At 40.2% G+C, this 24562-nt stretch overlaps 1 protein-coding gene across 2 annotated transcripts in view; it reads right to left on the minus strand.

Annotated features, from left to right (window-relative positions):
* The window catches only part of DISP1 (dispatched RND transporter family member 1), a 93415-nt gene extending 73935 nt beyond the window's left edge, over window positions 1–19480 (minus strand). The window contains exon 1 of one of the 2 annotated variants that reach the window (XM_030035406.2): window positions 19303–19480. The gene's annotated coding sequence lies outside the window, so the exon portion shown is untranslated. The remainder of the gene's footprint in view (window positions 1–19302) is intronic. The other variant, XM_030035407.1, reaches the window with a different exon arrangement.
* Between the last annotated feature and the right edge of the window lie 5082 nt (window positions 19481–24562).

A 24562-nucleotide genomic window follows, 5' to 3' on the forward strand; every position in this document is an offset into this window, starting at 1 on the left:
GCAAAATCAGGATGAACCTCTCAGAAGCTACCCAGACTTTCAGCCACTCAGATCACTGCTGCTTGCTTATGACAGATAGATTTCTGTAGGAACACTTTGTTTTTGTCAATTACACTAAAACACTTCACTAAGGTTATACTGTGCAGATGAACCCATCAAAATCCACACCTGTTCAGACAGACAATTCAGTAATTCCATCCGAGCAGTATTTTTTTTTGCTGAAGTGCTCATTTGCTCTAGCTCAAATCACTACCAATTTCTAATAGCCTAAATGAAGTTATTTGATCTTTTTCTAATTGCCACTTAACCCCAAATCACCTATAAGGAAAAAAAAATAAAATACAAACACCAAAACCTAAGATTACTCCGGTAAACACCATTGTTGGCACCCTGTGTAGCCAGGCCAAGCAGCAGTCACAAGAATCCAGTCTGGACCCAATGAAGCCCTGGATATCCAAGTCCCTGGCTCCCCAGCCGACTCCTGATCACACAGAACATTTCAGCAACTTCAGGAGGTTTTCCATTAGACATTAGTGTGACTACAGCATGATACAGAATAAGCAATCCTCATCTTACACACTTTAACAGTCTCCAGCTTCTCCCATGAATGTAAAGCTACGGATTAATATTTTATTTGTCAAAGACCAAGTCCACATGCTAATTTTTTATCAGATTTCACTGCCATCCTCTCCCCAAGACCAAATCAACTATTTTTGCCAAAAGTATTTTTAAAATCAGATCTTATAAGCAACATGTAAGTTCCTTTCCTTAGAAGTATGATCCATTTTGTGCAAGTTTAAGATACTAAAAACCCATCTAAAAAGCACATTGATTCCTTGGGTAGTCGATTCTTTATTAATAAAGTGTTAAAGCTCAAAATTGTATCTCTTCTCAAATAACCAAAACGGCTCTTTTACAAAGCAGCAAACTGTAGTACAGCATAAATATTATCACTGTCTCCTTTTAGCAGATAATTTCTCTTTCCAGTGCAAATTTTACTGTAACTACCTTCCACCTTCTCACCTCTCAAAGTTTTCCTGTTTTGTAACACTCTGGAAACCCAACATCTTGCTTTGAAACAGCTTCGAAAAACTGGCCTATGGCCAACTTGCAACTGATACTACAGTTTAAATACCTTTCCAGCAAAGTTGCACAAACTTCAAAATAATCTGGGATCAGTCATTAAAATGTTTTTGTTTCAGTTACAACACTAATGAAAACCAAATGTCAAAAATTATTTTAGCTAGCTTAATGGTCTAGGGACTTCGCTTAAGAAAAAGGTCTGAATCAACCTTCATTTACCCAACTGAATAGGTTAGCAGTACAACATTGTACAGAGATATGGATAATACTTTAAAAAGATTTAATTATAAGAGTGTTTCAGCCACAGATTTAATTAAGGAGGCCCAATTAATTGCCTCAATTTTATTCTCCTCCAAAGTCTTCAGTTACAGTACACCCAAAACTATTCACTTTTAGCTGTAAGTTTACAAGGTTCAATTTCCAAACAGATTTAAGACCCAAAACTAATGCTGTGCTATTTGAAAAAAACCAATTCTTTGCTAAGAAGGGTAAGATTCAGGATAAGCTATTGCAAACTGGATGTTTTTACTATCCAAATAAGGTACACAATAACAGATCCTGCCTGAAGTTTAAGCCTTCCAAAAGTGTCTGCTTGTAAAAGATTTCACTGTGTTATACAAGTGTATCTCTCAGTTAATACACATGCCACATTCAGCGAACATAGGAACGTTCTGGGTGGGAATCGTAGAATACTAAATGAAATGCTTCATACAAAGCTGTCTTTCAGCTAAGAGTCATGACATTCTGCTGCTGGTTTAATCCATACCCTCTACAATTAAGCCAGCAAATTCTATGCTGGTTTTGTACAGGCTTAGCAATCTATAATGAATTGATGTTTCAGCAACATTTTACCCCTAAATTCATTTTAGGACGATTTGTACATGCTTCTCCACAGCAAAGAATATCAAAGTTCTACTGAAACAAGATGAACATAGGCTGACACAAATATATACATTTTCAATGATAACATTGTTGACCAACATCTGTATCTCAAGATATTTAGAGCATGCACCACCTGTTTCCAACTAGCATTGAAACTGTTCAACCACACAATTAATGACAGCTGCTAAAAAGTCTAAAATATCAGGGGAAAGAAATAAAAGTTTAACAACAGAATTGAGGCCAGCCAGAGTCTTTTGCTAAATATGAGTCATTATAATACATACAATACTCTAGTAATGTATATTTGCACTGCACAGCATTCTCTTCAAGACCATTATAACTGAAAAGTTAACAGTTTCTGTCTGCAAGAATGCCAGCATCTGTGTGTAACAACTGTTCCTAGGATAGGAGAGTGAGCAAAGCCATCTGTGCACTTCCAGAGTTGTACATACTTAAGAAATCCCTAGCAGAGACTTCCCAGTACTCATCCCTAACATGTACATCCATGCTATTTAGCCAGGAACATATAAAACAGAGCAAATAACCTGCTCAAGAAGTGATACTAAGTCCACAAATACCAACCCAAAAAGAAAAGTTGAGATTCAGTCATTTAAAAAGCAATTGTTTATTCCCTAAAATATGTAAAAACTGATAGAAATTAAAGGTTGTAGATCACCGATCACCCAGGAAGTAGGCTTTATAACATCAATTCTAAACAAACTGCCACTTTATTTGAAAGTGCAAAGTTTAGTTATGAACACTGACATTCTTGCCATGCTTCCAAAAGTATGCAGAACTCTCCCTGTGTAGAAAGCCTTCTCTCTGGCGTATCAAGACATTGAAAAGAGTAACTTTTTATATGCTTATTTCAGAGTTTCACAAAAACATCACATGCTTACAGTAATTCAATTAATTTCACTATATAAGAGGTTCCTTGTACAGAAATCAGAAGATAGAATTCTAGTAGTAAATAGCTGATAAATGTTTTTCTGTTAATCCCAAAAGGAGGAGAAAAGAATAATACAAAGAAAAATGGATACTTTAGACTACTACACTTATGTTTCACAAAAAAACCCAACTCAACATAAAAGGCATCCAATGCCTTAGGTCTCTGCCTTGGTCACAACTTTGAAGTTTATAGATGATGGATATCACATCAAGAACACCAGAAGTAAAGAATTCTTTCTTAAAGTTTCAGCTAAACTATCTCTAAAAGCAACAGCCAACATTATTAAGTAGTTCAGCCATTTAAATGTGAATGAAAAAGTATGATAAGAATAATTTCTTATTCCTTTCTTTTGTAAATCCACACACCTGCTCTTTACCACTTTAAGAGAGAATCAAGACACAATGTTTATCCACATAAAAGAAATAACTTTAAGAGAGAAAAGACTGAGCAGTATGAATTCAGCCACACCCTTCAAGAAACCAACTATAAAAATACCATTTCTCAGTATGAATTTTCTCAAAACCTGGCAGCCTTACAGAACAGTCACATACATAGCTCTAGCCAGCAAAGAGGTCCTCTTTTGAAATTTCAAATGGATACAAGAATGCTTTCATTTATTAAACTGAGCATACCTACCTGTCTTAATTTATCTCAGGCATTCAGCACAGAAGATTAATAAAGAGCACGTGGATCAAACAAGCAATACCCCCCAGAGATCAAGAACAACAAATCTCTGCAACAACATGGTTGGAGAGAAGTTCCCACTATCAAGTACGGTTTGCACAAAGCAGCATAGAAGTGCAAATCACGAGCTCTCAGGAGACTCCCACATCCCATCTGCCAACATGGGGAACTTTAAGTTTTAAACATAACCTATGGTTTGGGACAAACTTCTCAAAGGTGAATCTACTAAACAGTAATACACATTCATTCCTCTCAAAGGAGAATAATCACATCAAAAGCACATTATGGAGAAACAGCAATACTGAAGAATTAAGTCTCATAAATTCAGACTATTAAGACTGATTTTTATGGCTTATAGAACAAGCTTCAATTTCTTACATGATAGGGAATTCTTTCATGTGAACACACTGCAAGGAAAAAATGGATAAGCATAAGTCTTCCCCAGTGTAGCAGAACCTAATACTTTCCATAGATTGAACATTCTCACTTTAACACATCTACTTGGTTATTTAGTTCAAAATGTACCTCATAGCACATGAGGTGTTCCAGAACAGTAATATGGAGGCAAGTATAGCTTAAGAACAAGGTGGCTGCTCAGCTTCCTTCATATTGACACACTCACAGGAACAGTCATCCCTTTTGGAATAAGAGAACAACATTCTGAGTTAATACCTCATTCTTTTTTTCCCCTAACACTCTGCATCTGAGGCATTTTCTCACTGTGCATTAAGGGTTAATCTGAAAACATTTAACAGGGATTGCTCTGTGAATATTTAGGATCTTGACGGCTGGTAGCGTCAGCTTTGGAAGCTAGCTGTTGGGTCAGGCCAAGAGCATTGATGGAAAATGAGGTAATCCAGCAGATGTATATAGCGCTTTGGGTTTTCTTCCCCTGTCACTAGCCCAAGTGGCTTTTCTGCCTACAGCACAATTTCCAAGTATGGAAAATAGACATATGGGCTGATTAGAAAAAAAATACAAGGTGGCTTTTACCTAGAAATCTACTTGGAAAGTAGGCTTGAACTGCCATAAAAGCAGACTAACCCAAGAGCATTTGGTCACTGGTGATTACCAGCAGAGAGACAGGTTGGTATTGTTAAGACAACACCTAATACAATAAAATAAGCATAAACTGCAAAAGGCATTCATTCCCAAGCACTATCATTTTATAACACCCTGCTCAATTTGCACATTTGTGGTATATGGACTATATTAGAGCCAGCAAGGGGAGCCATACCATATCAGGCCTCAAAACCCAAACCTAGAAATCTGTTTCTCAGCAATTCCTGTGACAATTCTCACAACTTCATTTAATCCTAGACATGTGATACTAGCCTCTTCAAATCCATGCCCACTTTCTTCCCAAGGAAGTTGAACTTCCATCACAGAAAATTAGACTACAGCTTGCCTCACTGTTCTGCAACATAAAAGTTCCCTCCCTGGCACACACTCACGACTGGATGTTTGGCTACAAAGAAGGACCCGACTACACTGTATCTCCAAACAGGTGCAGAAAGTTCAGAATATGCATTTCAGATGCTGAACGGAAAACGGAGATGCTTAATGGTGGTGGCTGCTAAGTGGTATTTATCTTGCATGAATCACTAAAGATATTTTGCAGTACATCTATAAAAGCAATGAAAGTGCTTTTCTATGAAACAGGCATAGTTTATAACACATCTATCTCTGTACCTATCACTTCACAAAGACACCTCTCTGGCTATTGCTATGGATACCAAACCCATAGAACATTTTGTTACCTCCGTTCAGAAACTCAGCTCAGATGTACTGCACTAAAATTAGCACACTGAGGGTATTTTATTTACATATTTTAAAATATGCAAGACACTCCTTTGAAGAGACATTTCAGGTTTGTGGAACACACAAGGTATAAGACTAGCACACTTTTGTCAAAATACCTTTAATAAACTTTACATGTGAGAGAACTTTAAAACAAGGTTGGCACCAGAGCTAGTATAGGAAGCAACTGGTACACAGCACTGTGCTACACAGATAGAAAATCATGCCCAGGCTTCTCCCCTGCTCAGGAAGCCTGCCTTTGAGCATTAAGTGGAAGGGGACAGAGCCATTGTGGCTGTGGAGTTTCAGAATTAAGGTTATCTCAGCATGTACACAAGGCTCGATTTTACCAAGAAAACTGCTGCTGCCAGTAAAAGTGGTCTTCTATCTTTTACACCTCTTTAATAGGTGTTTTTCTTCCTTACTCATCTTTCACTTTCCACGAGGACATTCACTTTTTCACCGTTTTCCACTACGTTGCCTCTTGACTTTTGGCTCCTCTTTTGGTTTATTTGACCAAAAAACTAACCATGCGTCCTGCAGCAGTTGTTTGCCTTGTCCTTAAGGACTGCACAATTTAGAATGACACGAGCAGTACTTAGTCTACTTGTATCTTCACTATGACAAACATAGGGTTCATTTTCTTCAGCTTTCAAACACACCCACCCATGCCTCTTCCAGCATGACCTGGGAAAGGAGCAAGTTAATGTTTGACTTCTGTTTTAAATGTACACTTTTTCTAGTGGTTATTTAACAGCAGGGTCTGGTGTGCTGTGCAGGTAGTTTGCATGGGCTTGAAAGTCAGCAGTCCATATTTCTGAATCAATATTTGAGAGGTTACAAACACATTCATCTTTGCAATCCTTATTTTGGAAGAGGAGAAAAGTAAATGAGTAGTTAGGAAGGAGCAAAGCAGACGGTTTAGAAGGCAGAGTACTGACCAGAAACATACTTCAAGTGTTGTATTACATAAGTAGTCTCTCATCAGCATTTGATCTATATATGCAGGAGTTTTATGGTTTAATTTCCTTGTTATGCCAGCCCTTAGCTAGACAAAATTCACCATCCCCCTTTCCCGGATCTTGGGAAGTCTAGGACCCTTCCTTGCTTCATGAAGGTGCACTAAATACAGCAGGTTTTGCAATGGCAATGCTGCATTCCTCAGTTCCTGGGCACTGCAATAAATGCACCTACATTGTCTACCTATTTAAATGCTGATTGACAGGACTCCAAAGTACTGCAGGGCACACAAAATCAGCAGGTTCATTTTACTGCAGAGGAAAAAAAAGCAACCTGAACAACTGACAAGCTAGTGTGAAGTAAAGATATATACATAAACATCTCTGCATTAACTCATTCCAAAGTGAACTCAATCCATTTTCAAAGCAGACAGTAGAATTTACATTCACTGGCCAGTTAACTCCCAATGAGAACAGCATCATTTGGATACAGAACCTTCATTTGAAAATAGCTAGCATGAGCCTTCTATACCTCATTCCTCTGCAAACAAACATTAAGAACCTGACATATCCATGGCAACTTGTGCTGTGGAAACGAGAATTCAACACAACCTTTTAAAAAATGATGCCAGTTCTTTCACAAAGAATTCACTGAAAGAACTATAAACCCCGTAGGGTGACACTGTAATAATAAATTTAAATGTAAACATCAGTTGGAGGCCTAGCTTAAAACCTGCACCTGCAGAAAGAAGCCTGCAGGGATTTCAGTCTGATGCTACCAATTTTAAAAAAGGTATTTCATTGCCCTGAAGACCCCACAACCCTCTCGCTCTTCAACACTGCTGGTTTGTCAAACCAGAATGACATCATGGCCCCCAGCCTCTTAAGGAACTTAAATTAAAAAAGAAATCCATAGGATAGCTGTATTGCTATAACAATGCTAAAAGTCAAATCAGTTTATACTGATGCAGCCTCCTCACTTAGAAAAGCTAGGTAGTAAACAGAACTGGGATTGCAATAAAATTTACGTTCTGCAAGCTTTCTGTACCCTTATAAATCATTAACAGAGCCAAACAACTATACCATACATCTAAAGTCTTTGAGAAAGGAGCTATCTTCAACAGCAGTAGGGAAGAAAAAAGCAAAGGAAGAAAACAAGAGGCTGCATTTTCCATGTACAAAGACTAGGGAAAATACCACAGTAAATTTCATTGTGATAGGTATTTTTAACCTACCTAAATTTTAAATAGTTGTTCTTTAACCTAAAGATACTGTAGCAGAAGTCAAACACAACTTAAGAATCCATGAAGGAAAAGGCTGGGCTTGCATACTCCTAATGCAGAAAGAGATACATGTCTGAGAGTTTTCATCTCTGTAGCTACAGACAAATATTAATCCTTACAGCATTACATTCTGTGTGTGGAAAACAGGGCCAGGAATTAAACATGCCCTTCAGCAAATCATAATTCAACATCATATCCAAGATTAACATGCTGACAGTTCTGTCTCCCAGGCCCAAGTTCCTGCTACCAGACTACACTGCCTCTTATTCATGCGTCTTAATTGCCAGGTTTAGAAAAAAGGGCATGCAAGATAAAGGCTGGTATCTGCTAATGAGGGAGTGTTTTATTTTATATCTTAATTCTAACTCAGAGTAATGAGCAAAGCAGTCTGAAATCTCAGAGTTTGATATCAAATTTACAATGGGGTTTGAAAAGTCTAATTTCTCCCTTGTCCCCAAAGCAATTTTATATGAAGCTGGGGAAGAAAGATGATTCTGGAAGTTTGTGGCCACCAGTATACACTTAGTGTTCAGTTGGAAGGTATTTACAGTGATGAAATGGAAGAAAGCCAGAAGATTTACAAAAGTATTTCCCCCCTCTCCCCCCAATGCAATATTACTTTACTTTGAAGAGCAGGGAGTGGAAATAAGAGAGTACAGATGTGCAATTTTGATAGCAAGACCCATTAGCACAAAATGAGAAGGTGATTAACATGGGCCCAGTGCTATTAACCACTTTGATACCTTTTTAATTTGTATGCCCCTGCTTTCTAGAAACTCTTCTAGGATTTTCTAATACTATAAAATAATAGTTGGAAAGGAGCTCAATAAATCAGCTAATACTGCCTCTCAGGACTGGGGGAGAAAAGCACAACCTAGACATAATTAATCTGTGCCTTATAAGGCACTCTGAAAATGGAAATACCACAGTCTTCCCAAGCAATCTGTTCCAGTGGTTCAAAATTTTTTTCTAGTGTCCATTTACACCATCTTTGTTGCAGTTTAAGCACATTACCAGTGGTTCTGTCTTCAGAGAGGGTAGAGTGAAAAATGTTCTCCTCTCTTCTCGTTTATATCTCACCTGAAGACAACTCTCCCCTCTCCCTGTAGCCTTCTGTTCTTTCAGGGAAAGAGTTCTAAATCTTTCTGTGAATAAAACAATTACATTTTCAAGACTTTGTTCTCTTTGCTGTCCTCTATACTCTCTTAAAGTACTCTAGTTTTTCCTGAGGTGAAATGCCTAAGCCTCGAATCAAAGACTGTCACGTGATTTACGGAAAATTATCCTACTTATGTATCACAGTACACCTGACTCGTTCACAACATTTATGTTAACAGAATCACATCTGGTTTGTTAAATGCAACATCCCCAGATCCTCTGCACAAAACTCATTCTACTCCCCTGTTGTCTACTTATACAGAGGTGATCAAGAAATACAGTATCTTGAGTCTTATCCTTATCCAAAAGGCATATTCTTCCCCAGACTGCTTCTCCACTTTCTTCAAATCATTCTGAAGCCTAACCACATTTTTCAACATGCTTGCAGCAATTCCTAGCTTGGTACCATCTGCTGCTAATATTGCACAGCCTTAACATTTCACTTAAGTCTAAATTAGCGACAGAATCCTGCAGAGACCATTCAGTCTAGACATCCTCTGGTCTGACAGTGATCCATGAAACTATTTAAAGTTTTTCACCAACTTTACAGTATTTAGAGAAACATCTCCTTGCTTTCCATACAGACAAAATCAATAGAATAGCTCATTAAACTATGAACATATTTGTTCATCCCAAACGAGACTGGATACCATGTCACAAAAGAAGATTTGAGTGCTTGCAAATTTTGTTTTGAGAAAATCCACACTCACGTTTATTTAACACCTTTGTACTTACTACTTGAAGAGCCTACCAAATAGTTCATATTTGTTGCAATGTTTTTGCAAGCGGTCTCCAGTTCTCTAGTGGTTCTTTTCCACTTGCCCCTCTTAGATACAGGTACTGGCTTGGCTTCTCCCCCCCTCTTTAAAGAACTTTATCTGTCTACATGGAAACTGGTTAACAGTTCTGAGACCAGGAACTAGGTGAAGCAAAATAACCTTGTTTGAATTTCACCTGCTTTTCAAATTAGCACTTTTGTAAGTGTTCTTCATTATTTTCCTTACCTAAGGAAAGTTCCTATACTTCTGTTTCTGGGGTCAGGTATAATTGCAGCTTATCCTGCAATAAAGATAAATCTGAAGCAATAAGTGCATTAAACATACAGTTTTCTCAGCATCAGGTTACATTTCTTTATTCAGTAGAAGGTCAACCCTTATTCTTATCATCACCATATACAGACTATTCTGGAAGTATACTACCTTAATTGTAATAAGCATAAAAGGATGCCCTCAGTATCAAACGTGCCTGAACAGATACAGGGGAAGAGCTAGTCCTGTAGAAAAACCTCTCTCGAGACAGGAACACACTAATGTAAACAGCTTGTTGTACAGTGTAACACCTTTGTATCATGCATTTCTATTATTTATCCATATTTACCTTTTAATCTTTATTCTGAAATTGTTTAACATAACTTTGCGTCAGAACTCTCAGCCAATATGTACTCTTAACCAAATTTGTAGAAAGAAATCCATACTTTAATGAAAGTATGAAACCAGAAATTTTAAATATTTTTCTGAAAAAAGGTTCATCCAAACCTTTTCCAAAAAGGTTGCAGCCAATTGATTTCTTAGAATATTTTCACCACTCAGCTTTCTTATTAGTTGTCTGCACCCTAATTTAGTAAACACCCAGCAACATCTCACATTCAAGTTATCAATAGTCCAGATTGGTAAAGTGGGAAAACAAAGCCTTATGTTGCAGATGGAAACAATCTAACTGATCACCAAATACCTCATTAGTGCTAAACGAGGTCTCTTGCCTCCTGTTCTGGTTGAGCTGTACCAATCATGCTGGTGTACATCTGACCATGTATTGAGCTCATTCAACTTGACAACCAGAAAGCTAATCTGAGCAAGTGGTTTTCTGCTGGCTTAGCAAATTGTATAGTCTTATGCCATGAACACATAAGCAGAAAGCAAGACCACATTAGTGGGCTTGCACGCTGTAGTAGGAAGTTGTAATTCGTATTTCCTAACAAGTGCTGTCACCCTAATCTAGAACATTACCCACAGTAAGAGCACAACTGCTGCACCTGGCAGCCACATCTATAACTAAAACTACTTGATATTGTTAATTATAGATAGACTCTCAGGAAACTAGTCTATACAAGTCTAAATTCACTGAAAGAAGGTAACTGTGAGAAAGAAAAATCTGAGCAGTGGAACAAAATTGCTGCATCAGTTACCACCACCCCCACCTGCCCTTCTCCGTGCAATAACCACGAGTACTTGTTTTGGGCCACGCTTTATTACACTAAATAGTAAATAATGGAAGACTACGCAGAAGCAGCTCACACATAAAAGCTAACTACATCTTTTTAAGAACTACCAAAATATTTACTTTGTTCAATCTTTCCACTTACTCTATTTCTGTTTTCTACTCTGCCCCAGTCATTCTGCTTAGAGCTGTAATACAATGGAGAAAATTCATAACAAATATGAATACAAGTTTCCAGTAAAGACAAACAAGATACCACAGAACATCCTCTTAACAGGGTTGACAAAAGAGCTGGCATATAAGACTCGAAGAGCAAAGCAGTATAATCATTTTGCGATATCATTCAGACCCACTATTACTGGTTTACTAAATTTTAACTTGGAACCTCTGACACTAAGGCAGTGACCACCGGACCCTCCCCTGAAACAGAGATGGCAATACTGAAAGGTAGGGTAGGCAAGAGGGAGCTCTGTTAATTACTGCTGGACCTCAAAAGTAGGAAGAAGCCTCAGTGTCTCATAATCCCATTATTACAGCTTTAGTTTGTGGGTTTTACAGATTTAGCAGCCTAAGTTCTAAATGCAGTGAGGAACTCTGAACAATGTATTCAAATCGCTTTTGGGGGTTAGAGGAAAAGATGCCAATTTAAGAAAAAACAAAAACATGTTTGGCACAAGCAAACAGCTGCTAGTTTCTCCTGCCTAGATAGTAAAAAAAAAATTTAGAAATTCATATATTTATGAAAGTCAATAACTTCCTTGTTGTATATGTTATTGGTAAAGCCATGACAAAGAGAAGTTAAAGAGCTTTGCAAAGTAAAACATTTTGGAAAGCTAAGAAGAGAGGGACAAGCCCCCTCCAATCCACCCACCGTCACACATCAGTGATCAAAATCTATTTGCAAAAAAATCATTTAAAAACCTCTCAATTTCCCCAGAAAGCAGTTTGGCTTGTAGAACTCAACCATATCCAAGGCAGTAACAAACAGCCATGTGACCCTCTCAAAGAAAGGCCATGAAAAAAAAAAATTCTGTCTGGAGTTTGTGTTGGCCAGGCAAATCAATATACTTAGTCATAACTCAACAGCACTACTTACAAAGCAAGTAATTGTTTTCCCACTAATGCCATCTCTACCATTTTTTAACAGAGAACAAGTTGCCAAAGTACTGAGTTTGCAACGAATCGTAAACTGGCTTTGCTTGACAGCAGATTAAGCAGAGAAAAAGTTTACTGATGCAACAGTTAAGCAGTTACACACAAAAAAAGCCAGTTCACAATCAACCATAACACTACTTTCTTCAGCTGTCTTAATGTATAAACATTATTAAACAATAATACATTTACAAACACTATACTCCAAAACCCTTGATACGAATCTTGCTTTTTCATTTTGTAAAGTTTCACCATCAAAGAAAATACATGACAACTAACTCAGGCCCCAAAAATTTCTACGACTATTCAGAATCTTAGATTTACTGTCACAGAACTGAGTTCTAAACTATATTAATGACCTTAATTTTAGTTTTAATAATGATTTGGGGTTTAATTCCATTATGTTTTTATAAATATATCAGCATGACATACATTTCACATGATTTAACTTCAAAGAGTTAAGATTAAGTTACTGAATTCTTGCAATACCTGCTGTAGTTTTTTATGGTATTAAAGAAGCTATCAACAATAAGTGAGAACATATGTTTAAGACTAGGCCAAAGCTTATTCCAAGAGGCAAAAATTCCCTTCAGCTTTATATAATTATTTTGAACTGCATACATATTAAAGAAAATATTTTAACTTACTTACATATTCAAACTATGTGGCATAGTACTCTGTAATTTTCTAAGCCCAAAACATAACTGCAGCAATCTTTAATTAATTACTTCATTCTCAAAATCCCCCTCTTCCTTCGTCCCACCCAAAGTTATCTCCATATCACCTGATTTTTATGCAACTTCAAGAACTGCTGCCCAGCAAGGGTGTTTCAATACTAAATATTTTTCCCTTTAGAAATGGAACCTATCAGCTGTATTGCTGAGCATAGCAACTACTTTCAACAAAAAGAAAGGGGACCAAATTCATAAGAAAGTCTTTTAAGTTCACATCAAGTCTAGAAGTATCTTCAGTCCAAGTCTATAGGTATCAAGCATCCACTCTGTCTTACAACTAATAGGAAAGTGCAGAACTCCAAAGACCACAAATGAGGCCTTACCAAAAAACCCAAACCCCCAAAACCCCAGCTTTAATTCCAGCACTACCCCAAAGCACAAGTGTAATCTGAGCTGTATCATTCCACTCACATTCCAGGTAGAATAAATTTTGTGTTTACAAAATATGTCTTCTCAAATCTCACTACTGATGCTCCATCCTGTGTATAAATATTTAACCACAGACAAGCACTTCACAAAGACAGCTTGAACATGTATCAATGGCAAATGCATCTTCCCTAAGCTAAGACATAGAAAAATTTGTATGTTACACATACAATTAAATATGACATTGGTAAAGAAGCCTTAAAGAGACACCTATTGAGAAAACCACTTTAAAGTTACTCATTTTATGTCTAAAATATTTTTAAAGCATACTCATTGATCAGACACGTACAAGTCACCAGAAGATTACTGATGCTGTACTTAAACATTAAAACCTGAAACAATGCTCATCAATACTCTCTTCATACACTCAGGAAAACAGCAAATGAAATACTTTTCAAAAGCAAGCCATAAGCACAGTATTAGCTGTAGCAATAACACTGCCTTTGAGATTTACTCCTTGGTACAGCTCCAACAGACATGTCTTACCGTATGCAAGGATGGCAATGGCATAGAGAAATACCAGGAACTCTAAAACAAGGCTATTTACAACCCTTGACCAACCTTGGTTACATAAAGACAGAAGATAAAGAATTAACACTCTAGAGGGGGCAGATATTCTTGACAATCCAGGAATAACAATAGTTTATTTTATAAATGCTATGGCTCTGCACAAGAAAGCACTATTGCTGAGCATGCACGCTTCACCCACGAACATAAGTGTTTTCAGATGACAATGGAAACATTTCCTCCTATTAAAGCCAGAGCTATCTCCTTCCCATTTTATCTGCATGTCAAGTTCATTAACAAGGAGAGACTATACAAGACTAAAACACAGTATCCATCTGCTAATAGTTATGGCTTAATTTAGTAATTTTTATTAAGTTGTGCTACATAGCACAAGAGTTATGTTGTACTATAGACAGCACAAGAATGGTTTTGTCATGCTGTGTTTGTCTATTTCTACAAAAACAACAATGCTATAGATTTAAAATACACAGCAAGACCTTTCTTCAGACTTGAATACAGAAAGCTAACATTATTTCCAGTCATAGGTTGACTATACCAACCCACCAGAAAGCAAGTTTTTCACCTCTGCCATAGAGGATAAAGATGGGGGGAAGGTTAAGAACAGGGAGGACACAAAGAGTGTTTCATTCACAGCTCCTGTAAGCTGAGCACACTGTGACCACCACTCTGGGCTCTGCACCACTGAGGACATCCAGAGTGGAACCCCACCACGTCCCTCTTGAGGGTACTGGTATAGCTCCTCTCATTTTGGGCTGCATGCCTTAAGCTGTCTCCATACCAAAAGTCCCTCAGTTCCCCACCTCAGCACTCAGGTTTCCCCTCACAGCGACAGGCTCCGCATGCCCCTATTCTCATCTCCATCCACACACTCCAAGACCATGCACCTTACAGTCACTAGTTCTTCTGGTGCCTGTCACTCCTTTCAGATGTATTTCTACTGAATTTCAAGGGGCACTTTCCTGCCTATATACCAACCAGTACCTCCCTCTGTCTCTCCTCAATGCCACCTTCCCTCCCCAGAAAACTTTATTCTTGCAAGGTCTATGCTACCCTACATTGCCACTAGCAACCTTCAGTCTCCCATAAGCCGTGGCTTTGCCCCACTCCATTTCCCAACACCTCTTTCCTTGCTTTTCTTTGCCCCACTCACCTGGTGTGATTGCTTCCACTTTTAGATCTTTTCCTTCCCAGTTCACTATCTGACACCAGTTCTCCTTCCCCACAACTTTCCTGGCCAGATTTATTTCTCTTAATATTGCATGCTGGAGAATCTCCCACGAAGCAATTTAAACTGCTATTTATAAGCAGAGAGTAAAGGTCAGCTTAAAAAAAAAAAAAAAAAAAACAACAACAACAAAACAAAACAAAAAAACCCCACCTTTCACCTTTATAAAATTGCTTCACACACAGCCCAGGGCTTCCCAACCAAGGAATCTTCTCTGTTATTCTAGCTTTCACCAACTCAGCTGGACTGTGCTCCTTGATGCCCAGAACACTTGTCAAAAGCTCTTGACTTGTTGGATTGGATGTTCCAAAAATTATGAGACAGATAAAATTCACATTTTTTTTCACTACCACAAGCCTCAAAAATCAGAATTCAGATGGAAATTTCATGTGACTGTTCTATTATTGTCAAGACATATGCAACAACAGCATTAGTGTATCGCACCTTAAGCGGAGATCCCCTTTAAAGGGTAAGTTACTGTAACAAGGGTCTCATTTTTACAGTAAAGCTAAGTAGTATTTTGTTTACAACAAAACACTGATCTGTTAATAGTTATCTGCATTAAAAACTTCAGTGTCAAACAAGCAGTGGTTACAAGTTTTGACTATGTTAGCATTACAGTCTCGTTGAATGTATGATTTAGAGGCTACAATCCACTTACACTAAAGTGAAAGCAACCTGTTTTCTTAGGACAGAAAAGCAACCTTTTTTTTCTTTTAATATAAGAACACTTTCACACCTTCCCATAGTGTTTAATTTTTGCTGCACTTCACACCAAAGCCCAGCTGACTTTGTAAAAACCGCTCACAGGAAGTCACACTAAACTCAGAAATACCATATGGTCACTGAACAAGAAAATACCCATGGTTACCAAGCCAAATTAATGCCATTGATCACTTTAAAGAGAGATAGTTGTAGGCTTGCTAATTATCTGAGGTGCTTAGTATGTATTTCAAAGTTTGAAAGTAATTCTATACTTCTATCAAAGCTAATAAATCAATCATCTCTGTTAAAGGCTTAGAGGAAAACTAAAGCTTACTGCTCAAATATATGGTCAACATATGAGAAACATTACTATGAAAGCCATTCAAGAAGCCTCCTCATGGGAAAGGGTAACATTATGAGAACTAAGTGTTTTCACATGTTCTTTTTACCTTTGTTCTTTTATAGTCTTATTTTTCACCTCTTCTACGGCAAGATTTTTTTGGAGGCTACTAATCTGAATTCCATCTCTTTCTTCTCAAGGCCCCTTGGGACCACTCTCCCCCATCAATGTCTTTTGTTTCTGCCACAGTAATTCTATGACCAGTCAAAAATAGCTTCACATGGCATTCTCCAACAGTCGGGAATCTGCAATGGTAGCAGATTTGGAAAGGAGGAGTGAGAAAAAAAAAAATCTTTTGAAGGGAAAACCCCCTACTTTCTCAGCAATGTTGTAAGCCTGTCTGCCAAAAAATAAAGAACAAGCTTCATCCTGAAGTCACGCCTCATGCATTACTGAGCAAGAGAAGGCAATCAAATTGAGGCAAAGGTACTGCTCTATACACAGGAAAGCCCAGCCACAGACACTGCTCTCTCCCAGGTTCCATGAAGGCAGTCACCACTGCAGCCTCATTTATTGCATTATACAACCTGCAAAAAACCTTAACTCCACTACGATGAGTCCAAAAGCAGGTTAAAAAAACTGGAAAACCCAATCCTTGTATTTTATTCCCTACATATAGGCAATGCTCCTCAAAAGAGGAAAAAACAACCCTCCTGAGTTATGCTACAAAGTCTCAAATCCTAATGCAGTCCTCCATATTTTGCACTAGTATAGTATCAGGTCCCAATTTCAACATCCATCTGCTTTTAACTGATGTACACATTTAAGCTTCTAGTCTCAAAATAACTATGTCCTCAAACTAGGCTATTATATTACTACAGGATATTACTCACTTCGCTGTAAAGGAGGAAATAAATCTTTCTGCAGAATTGGATTCTCCTTTCTATTTAATGACTTCCAAAATATCTTAAACTACAATTACAGTATAGTTTAACCATTCTATTCCTAAATAGAATGCTAGTGTCAAAGGCTGTTGTGTTTTGTTACTTTAAGCTTAATGTTTAAAGATACTTACTTAAGCAAAAAAAACCCTGGATGTTTGTTTGCATCTTTAATTTGTATCTCAGTTCACTTGTACATTCAGCAGTCTGCACAGCAGCATCCCAATACTATTTGCAGTTTCTGGGAGCTACTGAAAAACTAAAGAAGCACAAGTCATATTTATTTTACATTCAGAGCAAAATGTAAATGTATGTAAAATAAATGTAACTTGTGAATGTTATAAACATTATAATATACTGTGAATGTTTATAAGCATTATTATTTGAGTCAACAATTTTGTGATTACAAACAAATATTTGCCATGAGTCTATAAATGCCAGTGTTTTAAGTATTTATATTTTCCTAATACACATTTCCCCACTCTGAAGATTGTTACTCCCCCTTGGCTGTTTCACACTAGATCTCTTCCACCTCCATCACTGCAGGCTGTTTGCTTCAGGCTCTTATCCCTATGCCCACTTAAGAAATCCCATCCTCCTCCCAGTCCCTATCTGTCCCAACTGCTTTCTTGCACCTTTATGCCCTTAGTAATTCCACCAGTCAATACTTTTAAACCTGAGCACATTTATAAGCCCATTGACAACCTGGATGCTTTATCCTAAGTGTTCATTACTATTTTACAGGTTTGTCCAAGCCAGATATTCTGTAACAAGCTACTTGCAATTCTGATCAGACAGTTTTTGTTCATTTAAAACACACACAGACTACAGACACACTTCGAGTAACTACAGCTCTTCATCCCTCTCCTGAAAAGAGCTGGCTCATTTGCTAACATACAAAGTGAATCATCAACCATTCTGCAAAATCATATTTTTCAATCTTATCCAGAGGCTGAGAAAACAAACTGAGTGTCCCATTGCCTTCCTCACAGGAGTGTTTTCAATTAAACTTCTAATATCTTCTCCTCCTCTAGTAGGACAAGGATGGGAAGAAGCCACCAGGTAAGCTGTCCTTCACATGGGAGCTAACCATTCTGTAAACAGGGTATAGTGACAGCTAGTTACAATAGCTGCACATGCCATCACTGATAACACAATACCTGGTTACTTGCACTGAATCCAAAAACGGAGGAGGCTTGTGCACTACTCATCATCTACGCATCTCCAGACAGACCTCTGCCTTAATGGTCTCTTCAATACATCTCCAGTGTTTGCCACCACCATTGGAAGCAATGCTTAAGCAGCTTATCAGAACACTGGTTGTGCAGAGAGAAGCAGTTACTGTATCTTAATTTCTGAAGATAAAAAGAGTGCCTTATGAGTACCCTTCAGAAACCACTGCCTGTAGATCTTATGTTATCACAGAGCCTTTGCTCCTAACAAATATAAACTAGGCAACTACAGGCAGCGTACGTCTGAACAAAGACTGAAAGCACAGGAAAGGCTGATCATACTTCAGTCCATAATGAACGCAAAAAGTTAGGTGCCTGAACACTTATGGGGGGCGGGGGGGGGAGCCCAGCTCCCACTAAAATAAACACAAAAATTCAGAAGCGAACATAAAAAAAAAATTTCATTTTTACACAATGTTTTAAAATAAGGCTCAGAAGACACAAGGGCATCGCCGGCTGCCCAGCGGCTGAGAGGGCAACCGTGACCGCCTGCACACCTCCGCCCCAAGGAGACCTCTCCCTCCCTCGCCGAGGAGACGCCGGTATCCCGCCGGTCACGGGTCCCCTCCTGAGAGCGCTACCCCCAGGCGAGGGGGTTACTCCCCCCGCTACAGCCGCCGGCGGAGCGCGGGGCCCCCGCTGCCTCCCCCGAGCCGCCGGCCCGACCTACTCCGAGCCGCAGGCGGACCGGTGCGGGGGGGGGAGCCGCCTCCCGCACGGAGAGGGCGCGGGGTGCCCGCGGCGCGCCCGCCAGCCCCGAGGGGAAGCCGTCCCGGCGACGAGCCCGGCGGAGGAGAGGCAGGAGGGCTGCCTGCCGCCCGCGCCGCGCCGAGGGGCCCCGCCGCCGCCCGCGCCCGCGCCGGGCTGCCGGGTGCCCGCCAGAGCCGGCTGCGGCTGACGCGGCCGGTACCGCCCTCCCGCCGCGGGGGCCGCACACCTCAGCGGCGGCGGCGCGGAGAGACCGCCCCGCGGGGCCCGCCCGCCCCGGCGGGTGCTCCTCTCACCTCACGACCGGGGGGCGGGCGGGCGGAGAAAGCCGCTGGCCCGCCCGGCGGTGCGTACCTCGCGGCTGCCGGCGGCGGGGCCCCGGAGGCGGCTGCCCGTTGTTGTGGCCCGGGTGGCGGCAGGAAGCGAGCAGCCCCCGCGGCGGCGGCGTCTCCACCGTGGCGCAGTTACCATGGGACGGACGCCCTCTCCCTCCGGAAGTCACCGCCGGGAGGGCGGGGAAGGGGAGGGCGGGGAGAGGCGCCATCTTGAGCGCGGCGCCCGGCCCGGCGTCTGCCATCCGCCATCTTGAGCGTGACGCGGCCGCGGAGCTCGCCCGAGGGCCTGTCCCCATCCCCGGCCTCCCCCTGGGGTGGGTCCCTGGGCCCAAGCCCCGCGAGCGGGCAGGGGTTATGTCGGGGAGGCGCTACGAGCGTAGGTTTTCTAAAACTCTCTAAAGAATGACAGCCCAATACACACAGTTGTAAAAAGAGGTCTAAGTAGAGGGGAAAGTCGTATCTGGGGTTGAAATGATTCTCCTCAGTGTAAGAAGATTACAGTAAGGAAAACAAGCGTAATGCTACCAGTGGAAAATCTGTTGGTTTGGTTTTTTTTTTTCCCCGAGGAATTAAGCAAAGAAACTAAACCTGGCCCTCTCAGGAGCTGCCCTGTAACTTGTGGTGGTTTCGAGGCACCACAGCAAGACAGGGAAGATGGCAGAAAGGCCAGAAACAGCAGCGGGGAGAGGAGGGCGACGAGGGGCCCCGGCCGGCTCCTCAGCCAGGCCCACGCGGGGCGCAGCGTGGGCCACAGCGGCCCGTGGATGGTTTCAGCCCAGGCTGTAACACAGATCCTTTCTCTGGCCACTGCAACGGGACCTGCAGCATCCCTGGGAAACGCAATGCGCTGTCCTTGATCTTTTGAAGAAGTGTTAATATTGTATATAAAATTACACATAGAAAACAATATTATCTAGATGCGTAAACCCGGTGCTGACATGCTAGGAAAAGCTCGCTACAGCCATAATTGTGCCGTGTTGTGCACATGCTTTATTTTTTAACTACATGATTGCGTACCATTTTGTCCCAAAGGACCTCTGCTTCATTTAGTGCACGGAATGGGCTGAAATATGGTTGCATTGTTACTCGGAGATGCAGGGTTTCCTAACCTTTGAGTGCTTGCTTTTGCGGTTGGAATAGAAGTACGTCTTCGTAATTTTTAAAACCAGAATAAAACACTGGGTAGTCTGCAGTGATCCCTTCCACATGACAAGCCATTACACTTTCATCCCATTGCAAGGATAATTGGCTTTCTAAAAGTTGCTCTGAAGCATGCAAAACACCTCGGGTCAGGCTATTGATGGTTTGAGAGTCAGTTTGCAGCCTGAGTCAGAGACACCAAGCCCCTCCCTTCCTCCTCATTCTTCCTCTGGGGTTCACTTGACATGGTTTTTATTAAAGGCTAGTTATAATCCTGAGTTCTGACTCAGACCTCATCCTAAACGCCAGCAGCGTGTCTCCTGTATCAGCCCAAGAGTTCGTGTTTGGTCAGACAAGGATAGGATCAGAGCATGAAATGCTGTGGAAGTTGATGTTTTTAACACTGTCAAGTCTGGCATTGGAGCTGCGCTCAAGCAGCACAACTGTGAATGGGAGAAAGCACATGAATTTTAAAGGAGGTTTCTTTTCTGCAAAGCAGCATGAGCAAGTGGAAGAGGAAAAAGCTCTAGCCCCTCCAGCTGCAGAGGAACTTTGCTGCCAGGCCTGGTCGCTTAATACCACGTTCTGCCACTTCATCTCTAATTGTCCCAATTTCTTCTATAGGCTCAAGCAACTACTGAGTCATGTAATATAGCTTCTGTAATTCCTGTGAAACCTTCTGGTTTTTTTTTTTCACAAAATATATCTACAGGATATCATTTATGCTTCAGCGATCCTCCACTGAAATACACTAACCTCAAGAAATTTAAAATACCCGTGTTTCCACGCCACAGCTCCTGTCTTTCAGTGCCATCTAGTGTTCACGCCTGGAAGAGATGCTGTAACTAACGGAATTTCTCCTTATCAGATCGATTTGCCATAATTAACACATTTCGGAAATTGATAGATGGCACTGATAGAAGGTATCTTTGTAAATTAATAAAATATTTCTATATATAAAATCTAGAGATATATCAATTAATATTTTTATTTTATGGCATTAAATTCTGACACAGATCTCCTTTACATAAATTAAGATCAGTAGCACTCACAAAGCAAATGTGTGTATATATATATCAGTTATTTACTTCTGGCTATGCTGTACTCTGTAACTAATTAGATTGCTTCAGAAAATAGTGGTCACCAAAAAAATAATTTTAAAAAAAAAAAGTACTGAAATAATTTATCAACTTGCTTCATTTTCAGCTCTCCTGGAAAGGAGTAGTCATCCAGATCAGAGCCCAACCAAAATTTCACTTGCAAAGTAAAATTGCAAGGCTTGGAGTGATGGATCTTTCAATCCATCTACAAAAAGGAGCTAGGTGGTTTTTGAAACAAGGAAGAAACAAAAAATGAGGGATTATCCAGAGATCATCTGTCTGCATTTTCTTATCTTTTCTCCCTTGATGTCTGTCTTTACAGCAACTTCTAGTTCTTATTCTCACCCCCAGTCCATGATCAGCAGTTAAATAGTTCATAACCATTGAAAGACCCTTATCTGTCTTTTACTATTAACGCATAAACTTAAAAGAAAAACATGAGGGACTTATAAGATCTCCCCGTATTACTATGAAGAAAGCATTTAGTGGTGAGTACAGATAATTCCCCTTGAAGATTTCAAATTCTAAATTAAGACACAAATCCTGAGTAGCAAATACAATAAAAGGAATATGAATACAGAATTTTATAAAATAGTTTTGTGTATACTCAGATCTTTATATATATATATATATATATTTTTTTTTTTTTTTTTAACAAACCTTACCCTCCCTACCTGGTCATGAAAGAATTGGAAAATCATTATTCTCTGAATTAGTCCAGCTAAAAAGGAAACAAATCAAGGTGCTCAGCTGCTTTCATTCCAGTGAAAATTTAATTTAATTAGAGCAATTTCAGATCACACCTCTGGCAGCTGTGTTTATCACACTGTCTTCAAAGGATAGGAATTGGCATTGACTGACATTAGCATCAAAGCTCATTTATTCACCCACCCATATCCTACCAGCCTTTCTGAGTTTGTCTGTTTATTGAGCACTTTAATAACACCACAGTACGTAAGATTTCATTTTGGAGCATGCATGGTTTTTGTTAAAGCATTTAGCACAGACTTCTTATGATGTCACAGTAGAACCCCTCTTTGCAGGTTTGATGAAAGAGCAGCTAGCTCTTCTCCAGAACAGACATTTTAAATCGTTAACAAGGACATAGACCAGGATCCAGAATTTCTTTTTCTTTTTTGTCAACAACTAAAAAATATCTGTCTTTCAGCGGGGGGGGGGGGGGGGGGGGTGGGAAGAAGTGCCAGAAACAACTGGTAATCCCTTAAGCTGCAGAAGACTGCCCAAGACCAAGGCCGTATAGGTGATGGGGGTTTTGAACTTTGGGTTTTGGGGAAACCATGTGGTACTGAACACTCAGTGCTCTGTTTCACAGAGCTGCTTCGTCCTGGCCAGCTCATGCTGAGGTGTGAGCACTGCCAGTTCAGTTGCAGTGTACAACCTGCTATCATCTGTTGTGAACTCAAAGCAAGTTCTTGCTGGTAAAGACGATCTTTTATTTCATATTTGTGCAGCATCTGGCAAAACAGGGCTTGATCCCCAATTAGAGCTGCTGGAGCACAAGAATGAGGTGGACGAATCACAGTGCAGCTGTCTCTTTCGGAGGCACATATAGAACTGCTGCCGCATCAGACCACACACTAGAGATGTTGGCAATAGGAATCTGCTGCCTACATTGCAACCTCAAGCCCTGCGGTGACAGAGAGAAGCAGTTAGGCTGGGGCTCCATGGGCTTATTCTTCAGTTATCAGTGGTAGTTTGCATAGTCAGGATTGTTCATGGATGACAAAATACAAGAAAACAATGCCACAGGAAGAGAAAAAGCTCCTTTCAATTGCATTCCGAAAAGAGGTAAAGCAGACAACTCCATTTGATTTTTCAACAAGTGGAACCCAACTGAGCTGACAGAGCAGGTTCATAGCAGGCGCCCTTCACTGAAGGATTCCCTCCACATCTCACCTTTACCCCCAGCTTACCAACATAGATATCATCAGGTACAAACTAGAAGCAGCAAAGAGAGGCAACCTGCCAAAAGCTGAGTAAGGTGGAAGTGGAGCCTCCTGTACATATTACCCAGACAGAAACGGCTGATCACGAGCCTCCTCTGCTATGCTTCGCCTACTTACGAAATCAGGAGAAAGCCAGTAAAAGCAGCATGAAAGCAAAGGGACAGTGTGGGCATTTTCTGCCTTGCAGTGAAACATCAAAACTGGTAATGGAAATGGTTGTTCCTTCCCAAAGGTTTATCGTGCTACAAGCAGAACAGTAGTCTCCCCTAGACAGTGTTATCGGCATTGGCACTAGCTGAAAGAAAAAAAAATCAGAGCCCTTACTTAAAGACGTAATTCAGAATGTGAACAAGGAACAGCATAGCTATATGTTGCCTTTCTGGTGGGCATACAATTCTGAAGAGAAGTTGAATTTAAAGAAAAAAACAACAAAGAAAACAGATAAGAGAATGACTAATGGGAATAAATTCCACCGCTTTGACCACAGCATTACTTTATCAGATCCCGGGGTTTAATATGCAACAGAATTATTGTAAGACAACAGTTCTGCGTAATGGAAATAATTTAGGTTTCAATACTTCATCCAGCAGTGCAGACAGGCCTGTGGGGTGTGCCATCTTAGCTGGAACATTTATTGATGCTGACCACTGGTTTATACAGCAGGAGTTGAAAGGTGAAGAATTGAACTCTCCAATTCTGAAATTAGGAAGAAACAGAAATGCCAAGGAAACAAGACACTTGGCACCCTGTGAGAAAGTGATGGAAAATTCACAGCTTTCAATCACTTACAGCACTCGTTATGCAGAAATAGGCTGAGCTCCCGGTTTTGCCTGGAGGTTGTGTCACTTCCAATCATCTCTGTGGGACTCAAGCATGGTTTATAGTGGCGATTTGCATGTAGATGAATGAAACGTCTGCTTTCAGTGATTGTATTTCTGAAACTTGGTTTTCACTAGTTGAGAAAGAAAACAGCTTTCTGGTGAGAATATTACTCTTGTAAAAAATCCTTATGCT

Source organism: Aquila chrysaetos, chromosome 13, assembly GCF_900496995.4.
Source record: "Aquila chrysaetos chrysaetos chromosome 13, bAquChr1.4, whole genome shotgun sequence".
NCBI lineage: Eukaryota > Metazoa > Chordata > Aves > Accipitriformes > Accipitridae > Aquila > Aquila chrysaetos.